The sequence below is a fragment of the Rutilus rutilus genome (assembly GCF_951802725.1).
Source record: "Rutilus rutilus genome assembly, chromosome: 8".
Lineage (NCBI taxonomy): Eukaryota > Metazoa > Chordata > Actinopteri > Cypriniformes > Leuciscidae > Rutilus > Rutilus rutilus.
In genome coordinates this window covers 36,272,815-36,278,814 of record NC_140222.1, presented here as the reverse complement: position 1 = coordinate 36,278,814, position 6,000 = coordinate 36,272,815, and the positions used below count along the sequence as shown (strand labels likewise).

Here is a 6,000-nt window from a genome sequence, read left to right as displayed (position 1 = left end):
AGTAGATGATGTTGTTCCTGTCACCTCACAGCTGTCTACCACAGAGTGGTTGATTGTTTCCATCAGCTCGCTGACTGGTTTTCTGTTGGTTTCTTTATTGATTGCTGCATTTCAATGCCCTCGCAGTCTGATGTCACTGTGTGTTGCAATTGTTAGCATGGTTATTAGTTTTGGGTGTTTAAATGTAATCTTCAGGTCTGACTCAGCTGCTCTATCATGTGAGAGAGTGGTGAATCATTTAGCTTACGTGTGTTTAACAACGTCGTTTTTTGCGGAAGCCGACCACAGGAAAATGCACACTCATGCACACTGCTATCAGAATCTAGGGCACTGTTTTTATTGTGTTGGTGAAGTTTGCTGAGGCAAGCATCATTACTATTGTTCATACTTAGGGTTTGGGTTTGGCACATGACTCGTCCCACACCATTTGTGGCACGAACATGAATGATTTGTCAAATTATGCGGATTAATTAGAATGCATTGTGCATGTGTATGCATTGGATATGCATTTGAAGTTTGGCCTGAATATCAGACTTGGAGGTGGGATTTGAGTATTTGGATTCCTTGTGTTGATTCTAGAACAAGAAAATCAATGTGAAAGCTTATCAAAGACTCAAGACTTCAAGCTTGAGACTGAATCGAAAATCTGAGGACATAAGAAAAAGATTCATAAAACATAATAACCGCCCAAAGGGTTACATCATACAAATGATTATGTGACACAGCAGTTGGTCAAACCCTTACCATTGAAAGACACACACTAATGTTCCCAGGTCTTAAATTATCTCTGACAGATGAAGCAAAGCCTGTCTCCTTTAGTATGATGGCTGTTGATTGTGCTTCTAAGAGACACCCCGAGTCTGAATGAAATGGCCATTATTCTCATTCGCATGGATCAGAGGCCAGCATCGCCCCAAAGCAACAAAAACATCATCATTCGGTGCCCTGACCCCGCCTACAGCTCATCTACCTGACATTTTAAACACCCTAATTTAATACCTCCTCTCACAAGGACATTTTTAGTCCCCCAGCTTCAAGTCACGCCCAAAACCTTCCCTCTTTACATCACGCCATATAGGGGCAAAAGAGTGGTTTGACATCGACTTGGACAAAGCCGTATGCTTCACTCTGCTCACACGGCAGTCAAATTCTTGCACTGTCATTTACATGGACGTGTCTTCAGACAGACGCACACGTGTATATTCCTTCACCCGTCTGGTTAATGCTGCCAGTCCTGGAGTTTAATCCCAAAAATCAATCTCCTCTCCAGGGCTTCTGCTTGCTTTACCGTGGCCTTGACAGACAATAAGAGCCAGAAGAGAGATAGAGAGCGAGAGAGATCATCCGTCTGTAAAGTAGGTCTTCCATTCAAACCAGCTCACCCTTATTCTTCCCATTCATGGCGTTAGGGATGGCTGTTTAGGCCAGACAATGCCTGGTGGTTTGCTGGGATCTAAAAGGCCCGTGCAGACCCAGGCAGAGGTCTGTCGTCTGGGTCAGATTGAAGAGAGACGCTGGGGCACCTCTTGCTGAGGAACATCTGGACGTCATGCGCATCTATTCACTCACTTAACAGTAGAATAGAGATTTCACGAGTATTGTGGAGATCTCTTCAGTGAGAGGACATGAACTCAGAAGCTTAAAGATTTACATGCTTTTGTAAGTCTGAGTTTGAAGGTTAATGCAAATTTAAGACAGCACCATGTAAACTTCGGATTATCTGGCTATTAGGTTCTTCAGGGACAGTCTTTAAAGGTTTAAGTGTAATATTAAAACCAAATGGGAAAGAAAACAATATTTACCAATTTTAAATTAAGGGGTTATTAGTAGCTCAGTTGTTTCGCTAAGACTAGCGGGCTTTTGCTTCAAGACCCAGATTTTCCAATGCGCATCAAGGAGCAACAAAACTCAGAATCAAAACTGGTCCATCATACAAATTTAGTTAATTTGGCCGAACATTTATGTAAATGTATTAATATTATGGTTTCAGCACTCCTAGAAATATGCAAAAATGTTACCTTTAGGGGTACACCAGCTTGTCACTGGAGCAGAACTTTTAAAGGGACATTTTTGTACCTTATTTACTTCTAAAAGGTTCCTACTAGTAACTTAAAGGTACATATTACAACTCTAATACACATTTTAGGGGTAGATTAGATGCAAAATTGTCCTTTTAAGGATACTGCCCCAGTGACCAGCTGTTGTGACCCTAAAGGTCAAAAAATTTCCCGACATTAAATGGTGAAGTCATGATAACCTGTCCATGTTGGCAAAATGAATTTGAGCCAAAATGTGGCAGAGTTTAATTGGATATATAAACTTTGACATCAACAACAAAAGCAGCGTTTTCTCCACCATTTTAAAAGTGGGTTAAAATGAATAAGCATGATAATACAATAATTTGCATAGGGATTGTTTTTCCGTTCTCAACCTCTTATCAGGTCCCACACTTCCAGTTCTGTCATAGACATTTGCTCTCCAGCTTCTCCGATTTTTCTCCCAGCAATCTCACATTTTTAATTTCGAGTTTTGCTCGAGTGTTGCAACCAAGATGTCAAAGATATGAAATCAAACTAGTTTTTAAAATTCTTTTAAGATCAAGTGATCTGAACTATACTATGCACGATGACGACTCTGAACTTGTACTGTATGTCAGTTATTGTCTCATTTGTGTCTATTTTTAATTTCTCCCAAGGAACTGCAGAAGGAACATCTTGAAAAAAAGTCTCCTGAGCTATGATCTCCATATCACTATAAACACAATAATCATAATCTGGGTGACCAATTTCTTTGCTGCTATCTCGGTCTCGCACATCCACTGTCATACTGTCCCAAGAGGATGGAGGGGGGTGTAATAAATAGACAAAGTAGGAAAGAAAGAGGAATAAAAGTTTCATACAGAAAGGATCGGCACAGCTGTGGGCTGAGGATAGTTTCTGTTGAAGAGCGATTAGTTGCTTTAGGTCTGTATTGAGCTGGTGTTTTACTGCTCAGTAAGTCATTTTTCTCCATTGCAGTTGGAATTACGGACCCCTGCCCCCTTCCTCAAAGCCGGTTGTGTGTTTATGCTGGGGGTGGTGGAGCCTCATCCACTGCCCCAGACAATGGGTGCAGATGGCCTTCAGGGTGGGGTGAATGTGGGCTGGGGAAACGCAGACATCTGCAAGAAGGAGAGTGAGAGAGTGTGGCATTTCTTTTTGGAAAGCTAACTGTGTATTTTGGGAATGAGGAATTACCCAAAACTAGTCAAGGAGACAGACAGTATACTGCATCTGTTAACTAGCAAGGTTACTCAAACAGATATGATGAGGGCATCAAATGTTTCAAATAAAACCAGTCATTTACTCACCCTCATGTCGTTCCAAATTTGAATGGTTTCTTTTGCCTGTAAGATATATTTTGCAGAATGTCCAAGCTGCTAGTTTCCCTGCAACAAAAGAGTAAACATATATACTTCTATATTACTTGTGTGCTGTCACATTAATCTCTATATTGACCATTTTTGGGTGAACCAAGTCAATGTTCTCTGAATTTACCGCCTTTTTCATTATTTCTGGCTTATCTGCACCTGCTATACTCTCGGTCTTGAACAGTTTGGGTTGTTTTTGTTAAATCAGAGACCACGTGTCCTTGGGGAAGTGGCAACTCTCGGCTTCTGCTGCAAGTAGGTCAGTGTGGTTTGGGGTGCAAGGCTGATATCCACTGCCTCTCGTCCTGAGGTCTAACATCATATCTCTCCTGCAAACAAAACAACATGACAAATCTAGAACTTGACCTTTATAATCAGCAAAGCCAAGCACTTGCAGACAGATTTCTTTATGATGGGAGTTTTCAAATCACGCCTCCCGCTTGTCAATTCATCTGTCACTTTGTAGATGCTGTAGATTAGCAGTTGTGTGACAAGTCTTAATCTTTGAAAACGGTGAACAAAATTACAAAAGGAAAAGGAAAATATGAGCCAGAGTAGGTTAAATAACTGTAGTTTACTTCAAACAAGGTTGTTTGCTGAACCAACATGGTTGCTGGTTTCTTGCCAGCCTGAGTTGGTCATTAGCTGGTTTAAGCTGGTCTTTAGTTGGTCAACCAGGCATGTTCCCAAACCCAGCTAGATTCCCTGGTATGAGCTGGTTTGTTGATGGTCCAAGATGGTCTACCATCTCATCACCAATTTGGACCAGCAAGAAACCAACAACTGTCCCAGCTCTTCATATCAAGCAGTCATGTTTACTGAACATTACTGGTTGACCAACTGAAGACCAGCTTGGTCCAGCAAATGACCAACATGGACCAGGAAGAATAAGTTTAATATTAATTTTCCAGCGTGATTACTGGCTGCCTCCTACTAAAACAACTGCTATACCAAGCAATTTGGGTACTTTGCTGGGTGGCTTCTTGATGCCAGTGTAAAATCTGGCTCCTGTGGTAAAAGCATCTGAGAACCACTGCTCTACTGACACAAATACCCAGGTACAGTTAGGGAATCCATAGAGATCAGAACACGTTACATAGTAGCAGAGTCGGGTTACTGATCAATGGTTGTTTTTTCCCCTCCGAGAAACACAATGGCATCAGTGTGACCTACTGCTCGATATAGTTGCCCCGAGGCTGATGCATTACACACATACACAATGGGCTTATCTCACAAGGAGGCCAGTGTGTGTGTGTGTGTGTTATGACGCAGGGTCGTCCTGGATTAGATGGCCGATCGGTCCCCGTTGTGCACGCTAAGATATCCTGAGAGTTTGCAGGACAGGGTGGCTCTCACAGTATTGCGTTACAGGATAGAGACAACCAACAGGTACAAAATGAACGCAAATATGATCTCATGCTTTTCCCTTCGCTCCCCTCCATTCCCTCACAAGGGAGACACATTGCGTGACTCACTCCTTTTATTTTTCCTGTCACACTCTCGCTTTTCCTGAACTATCCCGGCTGGTGAAGGGAGGAAGAGATAGAGCCGGATATTGGCAGTGTTGTTTGGGTGCCTTAATCCCTTTTTAATATCAGATTTAGGAAGGAGGCCGAGAGGGACTGGTGAAGACGGAGCCAGAACCCAGTGCCGAGTCTTGCTGCAAAGTCATTCTGTATAAACACAATCCCCTTCAGATACTCATAGCGGCCTGTCCTCATTTAGAGGGCTGATGGGAGCGTGTTTATCATCGTACTGCTGACATAGCTTTGGATCTGTTTGGCTTCAATTCAAGAAGCTTCTGTTCTCTCTGAAACAGACTCGGATTGAGGCCAGTTACAGTCTGACAGGGGCTAATTTTAGTCTCGGCTTAAGTGGAATCGCAGTATAATGTACTTTGACTTGCACGCTTCACTTCTAATTATAAAACAAAGCTGTTGTAAAATAGCCATTATGAAATGGATCATACTAGTCCTGGCTGCTGTTTGGTCAATACAGCGTCCCAGTCACGCTAAAACCTACCCAATGCCTTTAGCTGTGACTACAGTACAGTTTTGCAACCTTTAGTTAATGTCTGTTAGCATGCTTATTTACTTCAAAAATATTACATTAACATTTAAAATGCACAAATATTTGTTTGCAGTGGGATATACAAACTTATAATGCTCTCTAGAATGAGAACCCTCCTCCGACAGCACCTGCCACTAGGCGCGCGTTTCCATTACAAATTTGCGCAAAACTTTTGCGATTTTTTTTTCTAAATGTCGACAAAAAACGATTGCGAAATGACGGCGTTTCCATTAACCGATGTTATGCGACTAAAACGTCATTTAACGTCGCGATAAGTCATTCCAAAAATCATGGCGACTGGATGTTGGTAGGTGTATCCCAGCCGCTGCACTGGCCATTATTATTAATCGAACGAGACGTTTGTGTGTTATCCAATCATTAATGCGGCAGTGGCTCAGTGGTTCATGTAGGTTGTCTACAAACCGAAAGGTTGGTGGTTCAATCCCCGGTTCCACCTGACCAAGTGTCGAGGTGTCCATGAGCAAGACACCTAACCCCAGCTGCTCCTGACGAGCTGGATG

At 42.4% G+C, this 6,000-nt stretch overlaps 1 long non-coding RNA gene across 1 annotated transcript; it reads right to left on the bottom strand.

Annotated features, from left to right (window-relative positions):
* Positions 1-2,276: 2,276 nt before the first annotated feature.
* Positions 2,277-5,349, bottom strand: LOC311295817. Its single transcript, XR_014628391.1, has 3 exons — positions 3,569-5,349; positions 3,350-3,427; positions 2,277-3,160 (listed from the first exon to the last, which is right to left on the bottom strand). It is a non-coding gene; the product is annotated as an uncharacterized lncRNA (long non-coding RNA).
* Positions 5,350-6,000: the final 651 nt, after the last annotated feature.